Genomic DNA, 15,588 nt, shown 5'->3' with positions numbered 1-15,588 from the left:
TGATCTCATGTTCATAGGAATAAATACTTGACACGCAGAAAACAGTAGCAACAAAATGACACGATCAACATGCTACGTCTATTAGTTTGGGTCTTAGTCCATCACGTGATTCTCCTAATGACGTGATCCAGTTATCAAGCAACAACACCTTGTTCATAATCAGAAGACACTGATTATCATCAATCAACTGACTAGCCAACTAGAGGCATGCTAGGGACGGTGTTTTGTCTATGTATCCACACATGTAAATGAGTCTTCATTCAATACAATTATAGCATGGATAATAAACTATTATCTTGATACAGGAATTATAATAATAACTATACATTTATTATTGCCTCTAGGGCATAATTCCAACAGTCTCCCACTTGCACTAGAGTCAATAATCTAGCCCTCACATCACCATGTGAATTACATTGTAATAAATCTAACACCCATACAGTTCTGGTGTCGATCATGTTTTGGCCGTGGAAGAGGTTTAGTCAGCGGGTCTGCTACATTCAGATCCGTGTGCACTTTGCATATATTTACGTCCTCCTCCTCGACGTAGTCGCGGATGAGGTTGAAGCGTCGTTTGATGTGTCTGGTCTTCTTGTGAAACCTTGGTTCCTTTGCTAAGGCAATGGCACCAGTGTTGTCACAGAACAAGGTTATTGGATCCAGTGCACTTGGCACCACTCCAAGATCCGTCATGAACTACTTCATCCAGACACCCTCCTTAGCCGCCTCCGAGGCAGCCATGTACTCCGCTTCACATGTAGAATCTGCTACGATGCTTTGCTTGGAACTGCACCAGCTTACTGCACCCCCATTAAGAATAAATACGTATCCGGTTTGCGACTTAGAGTCGTCCGGATCTGTGTCAAAGCTTGCATCGACGTAACCCTTTACGGCGAGCTCTTCGTCACCTCCATACACGAGAAACATCTCCTTAGTCCTTTTCAGGTACTTCAGGATATTCTTGACCGCCGTCCAGTGATCCACTCCTGGATTACTCTGGAACCTACCTGCCATACTTATGGCCAGGCTAACATCCGGTCTAGTGCACAACATTGCATACATGATAGAGCCTATGGCTGAAGCATAGGGGACGGAGCGCATATGCTCTCTATCTTCATCAGTTGCTGGGCACTGAGTCTTACTCAATCTCGTACCTTGTAACACTGGCAAGAACCCTTTCTTGGACTGTTCCATTTTGAACCTCTTCAAAACTTTATCAAGGTATGTGCTTTGTGAAAGTCCTATCAGGCGTTTTGATCTATCCCTATAGATCTTAATGCCTAGAATGTAAGCAGCTTCTCCTAGGTCCTTCATAGAGAAACTTTTATTCAAGTAACCTTTTATGCTCTCCAAAAGCTCTACGTTGTTTCCAATCAGTAATATGTCATCCACATATAATATTAGAAACGCCACAGAGCTCCCGCTCACTTTCTTGTAAATACAAGATTCTCCAACCACTTGTATAAACCCAAATGCTTTGATCACCTCATCAAAGCGTTTGTTCCAACTCCGAGATGCTTGCACCAGTCCATAAATGGATCGCTGGAGCTTGCACACCTTGTCAGCATTTTTAGGATCGACAAAACCTTCGGGTTGCATCATATACAACTCTTCCTTAAGGAAACCGTTAAGGAACGCCGTTTTGACATCCATCTGCCAGATTTCATAATCGAAAAATGCAGCTATTGCTAACATGATTCTGACGGACTTAAGCATCGCTACGGGAGAGAAAGTCTCATCGTAGTCAATTCCTGGAACTTGTGAAAAACCCTTTGCCACAAGTCGAGCTTTATAAACGGTCACATTACCGTCAGCGTCCGTCTTCTTCTTAAAAATCCATTTGTTCTGAATAGCCTTGCGGCCCTCAGGTAGTATCTCCAAAGTCCACACTTTGTTGTCATACATGGATCCTATCTCGGATTTCATGGCCTCTAGCCATTTGTTGGAATCTGGGCCCACCATTGCTTCTTCATAATTTGCAGGTTCATTGTTGTCTAACAACATGATTGATAAGACGGGATTACCGTACCACTCTGGAGCAGCACGTGATCTCGTCGACCTGCGTGGTTCAACAGAAACTTGAACTGGAGTTTCATGATCATCATCATTAACTTCCTCCTCAACCGGCGTCGCAATGACAGAGGTTTCCCCTTGCCCTGCGCCACCATCCAGAGGGATGAGAGGTTCGACAACCTCGTCAAGTTCTATCTTCCTCCCACTCAACTCTCTTGAGAGAAACTCCTTCTCGAGAAAAGTTCCGTTCTTAGCAACAAACACTTTGCCCTCGGATTTGAGATAGAAGGTGTACCCAACTGTCTCTTTTGGGTAACCTATGAAGACGCACTTTTCCGCTTTGGGTTCCAGCTTTTCAGGCTGAAGCTTTTTGACATAAGCATCACATCCCCAAACTTTAAGAAACAACAACTTTGGCCTTTTGCCATACCACAGTTCGTATGGTGTCGTCTCAACGGATTTCGATGGTGCCCTATTTAAAGTGAATGCAGCTGTTTCTAATGCATAACCCCAAAACGATAACGGCAAATCAGTAAGAGACATCATAGATCGCACCATTTCTAATAAAGTACGATTACGACGTTCGGACACACCATTACGCTGTGGTGTTCCAGGCGGTGTTAACTGCGAAACAATTCCACATTGTCTTAAGTGAGTACCAAACTCGAAACTCAGATATTCACCCCCACGATCAGACCGTAGGAACTTGATCTTCTTGTTACGATGATTTTCCACTTCACTCTGAAATTGCTTGAACTTTTCAAATGTTTCAGACTTGTGCTTCATCAAGTAGACATAACCATATCTACTTAGATCGTCAGTGAAGGTGAGAAAATAACGATATCCGTCGCGTGCCTCCACGCTCATTGGACCACACACATCGGTATGTATGATTTCCAACAAGTCACTTGCACGCTCCATTGTTCCGGAGAACGGAGTCTTAGTCATCTTGCCCATGAGGCATGGTTCGCACGTGTCAAGTGAATCAAAGTCAAGTGACTCCAAAAGTCCATCAGCATGGAGTTTCTTCATGCGCTTTACACCAATATGACCCAAGCGGCAGTGCCACAAAAATATGGCGCTATCATTGTTTACTCTAACTCTTTTGGTCTCAATGTTATGTATATGCGCATCTCTATCAAGATTCAATATGAACAATCCTCTCACATTCGGTGCATGACCATAAAAGATGTTACTCATAGAAATAGAACAACCATTATTCTCAGACTTAAAAGAGTAACCGTCTCGCAATAAACAAGATCCAGATATAATGTTCATGCTCAACGCAGGCACTAAATAACAATGATTTAAGTTCATCACTAATCCCGATGGTAGTTGAAGTGACACTGTGCCGACGGCGATTGCATCAACCTTGGAACCGTTTCCTACGCGCATCGTCACTTCGTCTTTCGCCAGCCTTCGTCTATTCCGCAGTTCCTGCTTCGAGTTGCAAATGTGAGCAACAGAACCGGTATCGAATACCCAGGCACTACTACGAGAGCTGGTTAAGTACACATCAATAACATGTATATCAAATATACCTGATTTTTCTTTGCCCGCCTTCTTATCTGCCAGATACTTGGGGCAATTGCGCTTCAAGTGACCCATACCCTTGCAATAGAAGCACTCTGTTTCAGGCTTAGGTCCAGCCTTGGGTTTCTTCGGCGGATTGGCAACAGGCTTGCCGCTCTTCTTCGAATTGCCCTTCTTGCCTTTGCCGTTTCTCTTGAAACTAGTGGTCTTGCTCACCATCAACACTTGATGTTCTTTACGGAGTTCAGACTCTGCGACTTTCAGCATCGCAAACAACTCGCCGGGTGACTTGTTCATCCCTTGCATGTTGTAGTTCAACACAAAGCCTTTATAGCTTGGTGGCAGTGATTGAAGGATTCTGTCAGTGATAGCTTCTTGCGGGAGTTCAATCCCCAGTTCAGCTAGACGGTTTGAGTACCCAGACATTTTGAGCACATGTTCACTGACAGACGAGTTTTCCTCCATCTTGCAAGCATAGAATTTATCGGAGGTCTCATACCTCTCGATCCGGGCGTTCTTCTGAAAGATAAACTTCAACTCCTGGAACATCTCAAATGCTCCATGACGCTCAAAGCGACGTTGAAGTCCCGGTTCTAAGCCATACAAGACTGCACATTGAACTATTGAGTAGTCCTCCTTACGCGCTAACCAAGCGTTCTTAACATCCTGATCAGCCGTAGCGGGTGGTTCATCTCCTAGCGCAGCATTAAGGACATAATCCTTCTTTCCAGCTTGTAAGATTAGCTTAAGATTACGAGCCCAGTCTACAAAGTTGCTTCCATCATCTTTCAACTTAGCTTTCTCTAGGAACGTATTAAAATTGAGGATGACACTTGCGTGAGCCATGATCTACAACACAAATATATTCAAAGTGGACTTAGACTATGTTCAAGATAATTAGAGTTCAACTTAATCAAATTACATGCTAAAGTCCCACTCAAAAAGTACATCTCTCTAGTCATTTGAGTGGTTCATGATCCACCTACACTATCCCAAGTCCGATCATCACGTGAGTCAGGAGTAGTTTCTGTTGGAAATATGCCCTAGAGGCAATAATAAATTAGTTATTATTATATTTCTTAGTTCATGATAATCGTTTATTATCCATGCTATAATTGTATTGATTGGAAACACAATACTTGTGTGGATACATAGACAAAACACTGTCCCTAGTAAGCCTCTAGTTGACTAGCTCGTTGATCAAAGATGGTCAAGGTTTCCTGGCCATAGGCAATTGTTGTCACTTGATAACGGGATCACATCATTAGGAGAATCATGTGATGGACTAGACCCAAACTAATAGACGTAGCATGTTGATCGTGTCATTTTGTTGCTACTGTTTTCTGCGTGTCAAGTATTTGTTCCTATGACCATGAGATCATATAACTCACGGACACCGGAGGAATGCTTTGTGTGTATCAAACGTCGCAACGTAACTGGGTGACTATAAAGATGCTCTACAGGTATCTCCGAAGGTGTTCGTTGAGTTAGTATAGATCGAGACTGGGATTTGTCACTCCGTGTTACGGAGAGGTATCTCGGGGCCCACTCGGTAATACAACATCACACACAAGCCTTGCAAGCAATGTAACTTAATGTAAGTTGCGGGATCTTGTATTACGGAACGAGTAAAGAGACTTGCCGGTAAACGAGATTGAAATAGGTATGTGGATACTAACGATCGAATCTCGGGCAAGTAACATACCGAAGGACAAAGGGAATGACATACGGGATTATATGAATCCTTGGCACTGAGGTTCAAACGATAAGATCTTCGTAGAATATGTAGGATCCAATATGGGCATCCAGGTCCCGCTATTGGATATTGACCGAGGAGTCTCTCGGGTCATGTCTACATAGTTCTCGAACCCGCAGGGTCTGCACACTTAAGGTTCAACGTTGTTTTATGCGTATTTGAGTTATATGGTTGGTTACCGAATGTTGTTCGGAGTCCCGGATGAGATCACGGACGTCACGAGGGTTTCCGGAATGGTCCGGAAACGAAGATTGATATATAGGATGACCTCATTTGGTTACCGGAAGGTTTTCGTGCATTACCGGAAAAGTTTCGGGCTCATCGATAGTGTACCGGGAGTGCCGGGAGGGGTGCCGGGGACCATCGGGAGGGGTGTCACGCCTCAAGGGGTCTCATGGGCTATGGGAAGAGATAAACCAGCCCCTAGTGGGCTGGAATAAGTTCCCACTAAGGCCCATAAGGTTTGAGAAGGAAAAAACACAAGGTGGAAAGAGTTTCCAAGTGGGAAGGTGGAATCCTACTCCAAGTAGGATTGGAGTAGGACTCCTCCACCTCCAATTTCGGCCAAACCTTTAGGTTTTGAGGCTGCCTCCTCCCCTCCCTCCCACCTATATATACGGAGGTTTTAGGGCTGATTTGAGACGACTTTCTCACGGCTGCCCGACCACATACCTCCATAGTTTTTCCTCTAGATCGCGTTTCTGCGGAGCTCGGGCGGAGCCCTGCTGAGACAAGATCATCACCAACCTCCGGAGCGCCGTCACGCTGCCGGAGAACTCTTCTACCTCTCCGTCTCTCTTGCTGGATCAAGAAGGCCGAGATCATCGTCGAGCTGTACGTGTGCTGAACGCGGAGGTGCCGTCCGTTCGGTACTAGATCGTGGGACTGATCGCGGGATTGTTCGCGGGGCGGATCGAGGGACGTGAGGACGTTCCACTACATCAACCGCGTTCACTAACGCTTCTGCTATACGATCTACAAGGGTACGTAGATCACTCATCCCCTCTCGTAGATGGACATCACCATGATAGGTCTTCGTGCGCGTAGGAAATTTTTTGTTTCCCATGCGACGTTCCCCAACAGTGGCATCATGAGCTAGGTTCATGCGTAGATGTCTTCTCGAATAGAACACAAAAGGTTTTGTGGGCGGTGATGTGCGTTTTGCTGCCCTCCTTAGTCTTTTCTTGATTCCGCGGTATTGTTGGATTGAAGCGGCTTGGACCGACATTACTCGTACGCTTACGAGAGACTGGTTTCATCGTTACGAGTAACCCCCTTTGCTCAAAGATGACTGGCAAGTGACGGTTTCTCTAAGTTTATTTGAATCGGATTTGACCGAGGAGGTCCTTGGATGAGGTTAAATAGCAATTCATATATCTCCGTTGTGGTGTTTGCGTAAGTAAGATGCGATCCTACTAGATACCCTTGGTCGCCACGTAAAACATGCAACAACAAAATTAGAGGACGTCTAACTTGTTTTTGCAGGGTATGATTGTGATGTGATATGACCAATGATGTGATGTGATATATTGGATGTATGAGATGATCATGTTGTAATAGAAATATCGACTTGCACGTCGATGGTACGGCAACCGGCAGGAGCCATAGGGTTGTCTTTATACTAACATATGTGCTTGCAGATGCGTTTACTGTTTTGCTAGGATGTAGCATTAGTAGTAATAGCATAAGTAGCACGACAACCCCGATGGCAACACGTTGATGGATGATCATGGTGTGGCGTCGGTGACAAGAAGATCGTGCCGGTGCTTTGGTGATGGAGATCAAGAAGCACGTGATGATGGCCATATCATGTCACTTATGAATTGCATGTGATGTTAATCCTTTTATGCACCTTATTTTGCTTAGAACGACGGTAGCATTATGAGGTGATCTCTCACTAAAATTTCAAGACGAAATTGTGTTCTCCCCGACTATGCACCGTTGCGACAATTCTTCGTTTCGAGACACCACGTGATGATCGGGTGTGATAGACTCAACGTTCACATACAACGGGTGCAAAACAGTTGCACACGCGGAACACTCGGGTTAAGCTTGACGAGCCTAGCATGTGCAGACATGGCCTCGGAACACATGAGACCGAAAGGTCGAGCATGAATCGTATAGTTGATATGATTAGCATAGGGATGCTTACCACTGAAACTATTCTCGACTCACGTGATGATCGGACTTGAGATAGCGAATTTGGATCATGTACCACTCAAATGACTAGAGAGATGTACTTTTTGAGTGGGAGTTCTTAAGTAATATGATTAATTGAACTAATTGTCATGAACATAGTCTAATGGTCTTTGCGAATTACGATGTAGCTTGCGCTATAGCTCTACTGTTTTTATATGTTCCTAGAGAAAATTTAGTTGAAAATTGATAGTAGCAACCTTTGCAGACTGAGTCTGTAAAACCGAGGATTGTCCTCGTTGCTGCGCAGAAGGCTTATGTCCTTAATGCACCACTCGGTGTGCTGCACCTCGAGCGTCGTCTGTGGATGCTGTGAACATCCGACATACACGTTTCTGATGACTACACGATAGTTCAGTACAAAATACTTAATGGCTTAGAAGCAAGGCGCCGAAAACGTTGTAAAAACGTCACGGAACATAAGTGATGTTCCAAAGAGATGAAATTGTGATTTCATGCTTGTGCCCTTGTTAAGAGGTATGAGACCTCCAACAAGATTCTTTGTCCACAAAGTCACTAAAGGAGAAAAGCTCAATCGTTGAGCGTGTGCTCAGATTGTCTGAGTACAACAATCACTTGAATCAAGTGGGAGTTAATCTTCCAGATGAGAAAGTGATGGTTCTCCAAAGTCACTGCCACCAAGCTGTGAGAGCTTCGTGATGAACTATAACATATCAAGGATAGATACAATGATCCTTGAGAGATTCACGACGTTTGACACTGCGAAAGTAGAAATCAAGAAGGAGCATCAATAGTTGATGGTTTGAAAAACCACTAAGTTTCAAGAAAGGCGAGGGCTAGAAGGGATACTTCGTGAAACGGCAAAACAGTTGCTGCACTAATGAAGAGACCCAAGATTAAACCCAAACCCGAGACTAAGTGCTTCTGTAATAAGGGGAACAGTCACTGAGGCGGAGCAACTCTAGATACTTGGTAGATAAGAAGGCTGGCAAAAGTCGAGAGAAGTATATTTGATATACATAATGTTGATGTGTACTTTACTAGTACTCCTAGTAGCACGAGGGTATTGGATACTGGTTCGGTTGCTAAGTGATTAGTAACGCGAAATGAAAGCTACGGCATAAACGGAGACTAGCTAAAGGCGAGGTGACGATACGTGTTGGAAGTGTTTCCAAGGTTGATATGATCAAACGTCGCACGCTCCCTCTACCATCGGGATTGGTGTTGAACCTAAATAATTGTTATTTGGTGCTTGCGTTAAGCATGAACATGATTGGATCGTGTTTATTGCAATACGATTATTCATTCAAAGAGAATAATGGTTACTCTATTTGCTTGAATAATCACCTTCAATGGTTTATTGAATCTCGATTGTAGTGTTACACATTGGTGCCGAAAGATACGAGTTAATGATGATAGTACCACTTACTTGTGGCACTGCCGCTTGAGTCATGTTAGTATAAATTGCATGAAGAGGGTCCATGCTGATGGATCTATACTCACCTGATTTCGAATCACTAGTGACATGCAAATCATACCACATGAGCAAAGCCTTGTTTTCATTGAGATGAAACAAGATAGTAACTTGTTGGAAGTGATACATTTTGATGTATGCAGTCCAATGAGTGCTGAGGCACGCAGTGGATATCATTATGTTCTTACTTCACTGACGACTTGAGTAGATACAGGAGTATTTACTTAATGAATCACAAGTCTGAAATGTTGAAAAGTTCAATTCCGTTTCAGAGTGAAGTTCGTCGTAACAAGAGGATAAACTGTCTACGATATGATCATGGAAATGAATATCTGAGTTACGAGTTTTGGTACACAGTTAAGACAATGTGGAAATTGTTTCGCAGTTCATGCCACCTGGAACATCATAGTGTGATGATGTGTCTGAACGTCATAGCCACACACTATTTGGTATGGTGCATACTATGATGTCTCTTATCGAATTACCACTATCGTTTATGGGTTATGCATTAGAGACAACCGCACTCACTTTAAATAGGGCACCGCGTATTTCCGTTGAGATGACACAGTATCGACTGGGGTTTAGAGAAATCTAAACTGTCGTTTCTTGAAAGTTTGGGGTTTCGACACTTATGTGAAAAAGTTTCAGTCTGATAAGCTCGAACCCAAAGCGGATAAATGCATCTTCATAGGATATCCAAAACAGTTGGGTACATCTCCTATCTCAGATCCGAAAGCAAAGTGTTTGTTTCTAGAAACGGATCCTTTCTCGAGGAAAGGTTTCTCTCGAAAGAATTGAGTGGGAGGGTAGTAGAACTTGATGAGGTTATTGAACCATCACTTCAACCAGTGTGTAGCAGGGCGCATGAAGTTGTTCATGTGGCGCCTACATCAATTGAAGTGGAAACTGATGATGATGATCATTGAGCTTCGAATCAAGTTACTACAAACCTCGTAGGTCGACAAGGTCGCGTACTGCTGCAGAGTAGTACGGTAACCCTGTCTTGGAGGTCATGTTGTTGAGCAACAGTGAACCTACGAGTTATGGAGAAAGCGATGGTGGGCCCAGATTCCGACAAATGGCTGGAAGCCATGAAATCCGAGAGAGGATCCATGTGTGAAAACAAAGTGTAGACTTTGGTAGAACTACTTGATGGTCATAGGACTATTGAGTAAAAATGGATCTTTAAAAGAAGACAGACGATGATGGTGATAAGTCACCATTAAGAAAAGCTCGACTTGTCGCAAAGATGTTTTCGATAAGATCAAACAGTTGACTATGATGAGACTTTCTCACTCATAGCGATGCTAAAAGTCTGTTAGAATTATGTTAGTTGTTGATGCATTATTTATGAAATATTGCACGTAGGATGTCAAAACATTGTTTTCTCGACGGTTTCCTTGAGCAAACATTGTATGTGATACAACCAGAAGGTTTTGTCGATCCTAAAGATACTAGCAAGTATGCAAGCTCCAGTGATCCTTCAATGGACTGGTGCAAGCATCTCGGAGTTGGAATATACACTTTGATGAGATGATCAAAGATTTTTGGTTTGTACAAGGTTTATGAGAAACTTGTATTTCCGAAGAAGTGAGTGGGAGCACTATATAATTTCTGATAAGTATATGTGGTTGACATATTGAGGATCAGAAGTAATGTAGAATTTCTGTAAAACATACAAGGTTGTTTGAAAGGAGTTTTCAAAGGAATACCTGGATTGAGCTACTTGAACGTTGAGCATCAAAGATCTATGGAGATATATCGAAAAGCGCTTAATGGAAGTTTCAACAAAGATGCATGCCTTGACAAGTTTTTGAAGGAGTTCAAAATAGATCAGCAAAGAAGGAGTTCTTGGTTGCGTTGTGAGGTGTGAATTTGAGTAAGACTCAAAACCCGACCCCGGCAGAATAAAGAGAATAGACGAAGGTCGTCTTCTATGCCTTAGCCGTAGAATCTAAAGTATGCCATGCTATGTACCGCACCTGATGTGTGCCTTGACTCAAAGTATGTTGAGAGGTACAGAGAGTGATCCATGATTGAATCACTAGCAGCGGTCAAAATTTATCCTTAGTAACTAATGGACTAAGGAATTTTTCTCGATTATGGAGGTGCTTAGAGAGTTCGTCGTAAAGGGTTACATCGATGCAAGCTTTGACACTAATCCGAATAACTATGAGTAGTGAAACGGATTCGTATAGTAGAGTAGATATTCTGAGTATTTCCGAATAGCACATAGTAGCAGCATCTATAAGATGACATAAAGATTTGTAAAGAACACACGGATCTGAAAGTTTCAGAACCGTTGACTAAAACCTCTCTCACGAGCAAGACGTGATCAGACCCCAGAACTATATGGGTGTTGGATTCGTTGAAATCACATGGTGATGTGAACTAGATTATTGACTCTAGTGCAAGTGGGAGACTGTTGGAAATATGCCCTAGAGGCAATAATAAATTAGTTATTATTATATTTCTTAGTTCATGATAATCGTTTATTATCCATGCTATAATTGTATTGATTGGAAACACAATACTTGTGTGGATACATAGACAAAACACTGTCCCTAGTAAGCCTCTAGTTGACTAGCTCGTTGATCAAAGATGGTCAAGGTTTCCTGGCCATAGGCAAGTGTTGTCACTTGATAACGGGATCACATCATTAGGAGAATCATGTGATGGACTAGACCCAAACTAATAGACGTAGCATGTTGATCGTGTCATTTTGTTGCTACTGTTTTCTGCGTGTCAAGTATTTGTTCCTATGACCATGAGATCATATAACTCACGGACACCGGAGGAATGCTTTGTGTGTATCAAACGTCGCAACATAACTGGGTGACTATAAAGATGCTCTACAGGTATCTCCGAAGGTGTTCGTTGAGTTAGTATAGATCGAGACTGGGATTTGTCACTCCGTGTTATGGAGAGGTATCTCGGGGCCCACTCGGTAATACAACATCACACACAAGCCTTGCAAGCAATGTAACTTAATGTAAGTTGCGGGATCTTGTATTACGGAACGAGTAAAGAGACTTGCCGGTAAACGAGATTGAAATAGGTATGTGGATACTAACGATCGAATCTCGGGCAAGTAACATACCGAAGGACAAAGGGAATGACATACGGGATTATATGAATCCTTGGCACTGAGGTTCAAACGATAAGATCTTCGTAGAATATGTAGGATCCAATATGGGCATCCAGGTCCCGCTATTGGATATTGACCGAGGAGTCTCTCGGGTCATGTCTACATAGTTCTCGAACCCGCAGGGTCTGCACACTTAAGGTTCAACGTTGTTTTATGCGTATTTGAGTTATATGGTTGGTTACCGAATGTTGTTCGGAGTCCCGGATGAGATCACGGACGTCACGAGGGTTTCCGGAATGGTCCGAAAACGAAGATTGATATATAGGATGACCTCATTTGGTTACCGGAAGGTTTTCGTGCATTACCGGAAAAGTTTCGGGCTCATCGATAGTGTACCGGGAGTGCCGGGAGGGGTGCCGGGGACCATCGGGAAGGGTGTCACGCCCCAAGGGGTCTCATGGGCTATGGGAAGAGATAAACCAGCCCCTAGTGGGCTGGAATAAGTTCCCACTAAGGCCCATAAGGTTTGAGAAGGAAAAAACACAAGGTGGAAAGAGTTTCCAAGTGGGAAGGTGGAATCCTACTCCAAGTAGGATTGGAGTAGGACTCCTCCACCTCCAATTTCGGCCAAACCTTTAGGTTTTGAGGCTGCCTCCTCCCCTCCCTCCCACCTATATATACGGAGGTTTTAGGGCTGATTTGAGACGACTTTCTCACGGCTGCCCGACCACATACCTCCATAGTTTTTCCTCTAGATCGCGTTTCTGCGGAGCTCGGGCGGAGCCCTGCTGAGACAAGATCATCACCAACCTCCGGAGCGCCGTCACGCTGCCGGAGAACTCTTCTACCTCTCCGTCTCTCTTGCTGGATCAAGAAGGCCGAGATCATCGTCGAGCTGTACGTGTGCTAAACGCGGAGGTGCCGTCCGTTCGGTACTAGATCGTGGGACTGATCGCGGGATTGTTCGCGGGGCGGATCGAGGGACGTGAGGACGTTCCACTACATCAACCGCGTTCACTAACGCTTCTGTTGTACGATCTACAAGGGTACGTAGATCACTCATCCCCTCTCGTAGATGGACATCACCATGATAGGTCTTCGTGCGCGTAGGAAATTTTTTGTTTCCCATGCGACGTTCCCCAACAGTTTCAGTGGTAAGCATCCCTATGCTAATCACATCATCCATATGATTCATGATCGACCTTTCAGTCTCATGTGTTCCGAGGCCATGTCTGCACATGCTAGGCTCGTCAAGCTTAACCCGAGTGTTCCGCGTGCGCAACTGTTTTGCACCCGTTGTATGTGAACGTTGAGTCTATCACACCCGATCATCACGTGGTGTCTCGAAACGACGAACTGTAGCAACGGTGCACAGTCGGGGAGAACACAATTTCGTCTTGAAATTTTAGTGAGAGATCACCTCATAATGCTACCGTCGTTCTAAGCAAAATAAGGTGCATAAAAGGATTAACATCACATGCAATTCATAAGTGACATGATATGGCCATCATCACGTGCTTCTTGATCTCCATCACCAAAGCACCGGCACGATCTTCTTGTCACCGGCGCCACACCATGATCTCCATCATCATGATCTCCATCAACGTGTCGCCATCGGGGTTGTCGTGCTACTTATGCTATCACTACTAAAGCTACATCCTAGCAAAATAGTAAACGCATGTGCAAGCACATATGTTAGTATAAAGACAACCCTATGGCTCCTGCCGGTTGCCGTACCATCGACGTGCAAGTCGATATTTCTATTACAACATGATCATCTCATACATCCAATATATCACATCACATCATTGGCCATATCACATCACAATCATACCCTGCAAGAACAAGTTAGACGTCCTCTAATTTTGTTGTTGCATGTTTTACGTGGTGACCAAGGGTATCTAGTAGGATCGCATCTTACTTACGCAAACACCACAACGGAGATATATGAGTTGCTATTTAACCTCATCCAAGGACCTCCTCGGTCAAATCCGATTCAACTAAAGTTGGAGAAACCGTCACTTGCCAGTCATCTTTGAGTAAAGGGGGTTACTCGTAACGATGAAACCAGTCTCTCGTAAGCGTATGAGTAATGTCGGTCCAAGCCGCTTCAATCCAACAATACCGCGGAATCAAGAAAAGACTAAGGAGGGCAGCAAAACGCACATCACCGCCGACAAAACCTTTTGTGTTCTACTCGAGAAGACATCTACGCATGAACCTAGCTCATGATGCCACTGTTGGGGAACGTCGCATGGGAAACAAAAATTTTCCTACGCGCACGAAGACCTATCATGGTGATGTCCATCTACGAGAGGGGATGAGTGATCTACGTACCCTTGTAGATCGTACAGCAGAAGCGATTAGAGATCGCGGTTGATGTAGTGGAACGTCCTCACGTCCCTCGATCCGCCCCGCGAACAATCCCGCGATCAGTCCCATGATCTAGTACCGAACGGACGGCACCTCCGCGTTCAGCACACGTACAGCTCGACGATGATCTCGGCCTTCTTGATCCAGCAAGAGAGACGGAGAGGTAGAAGAGTTCTCCGGCAGCGTGACGGCGCTCCGGAGGTTGGTGATGATCTTGTCTCAGCAGGGCTCCGCCCGAGCTCCGCAGAAACACGATCTAGAGGAAAAACTATGGAGGTATGTGGTCGGGCAGCCGTGAGAAAGTCGTCTCAAATCTGCCCTAAAAGCCCCATATATATAGGAGGAGGGAGGGGGACCTTGCCTTGGGGTCCAAGGGAAACCCCAAGGGGTCGGCCGAGCCAGGGGGGAGGACTCTCCCCCCCCAAACCGAGTCCTACTTGGTTTGGTGGGAGGGAGTCCTTCCCCCTTCCCACTTCTTCCTCTCTTTTTTTTCTTCCTTTGATTTTTTCTTCCTTGGCGCATAGGATTTGGTGGGCTGTCCCACCAGCCCACTAAGGGCTGGTGTGACCCCCACAAATACCTATGGGCTTCCCCGGAGTGGGTTGCCCCCCTCCGGTGAACTCTCGGAACCCATTCGTCATTCCCGGTACATTCCCGGTAACTCCGAAAACCTTTCGGTAATCAAATGAGGTCATCCTATATATCAATCTTCGTTTCCGGACTATTCCGGAAACCCTCGTGACGTCCGTGATCTCATCCGGGACTCCGAACAACATTCGGTAACCAACCATATAACTCAAATACGCATAAAACAACGTCGAACCTTAAGTGTGCAGACCCTGCGGGTTCGAGAACTATGTAGACATGAACCGAGAGACTCCTCGGTCAATATCCAATAGCGGGACCTGGATGCCCATATTGGATCCTACATATTCTACGAAGATCTTATCGTTTGAACCTCAGTGCCAAGGATTCGTATAATCCCGTATGTCATTCCCTTTGTCCTTCGGTATGTTACTTGCCCGAGATTTGATCGTCAGTATCCGCATACCTATTTCAATCTCGTTTACCGGCAAGTCTCTTTACTCGTTCCGTAATACAAGATCCCGCAACTTACACTAAGTTACATTGCTTGCAAGGCTTCTGTGCGATGTTGTATTACCGAGTGGGCCCCGAGATACCTTTCCGTCACAC

This window comes from Hordeum vulgare, chromosome 7H (assembly GCF_904849725.1).
Source record: "Hordeum vulgare subsp. vulgare chromosome 7H, MorexV3_pseudomolecules_assembly, whole genome shotgun sequence".
In the NCBI taxonomy this organism is placed as follows: Eukaryota; Viridiplantae; Streptophyta; class Magnoliopsida; order Poales; family Poaceae; genus Hordeum; species Hordeum vulgare.
This window is presented reverse-complemented; position numbering follows the sequence as displayed.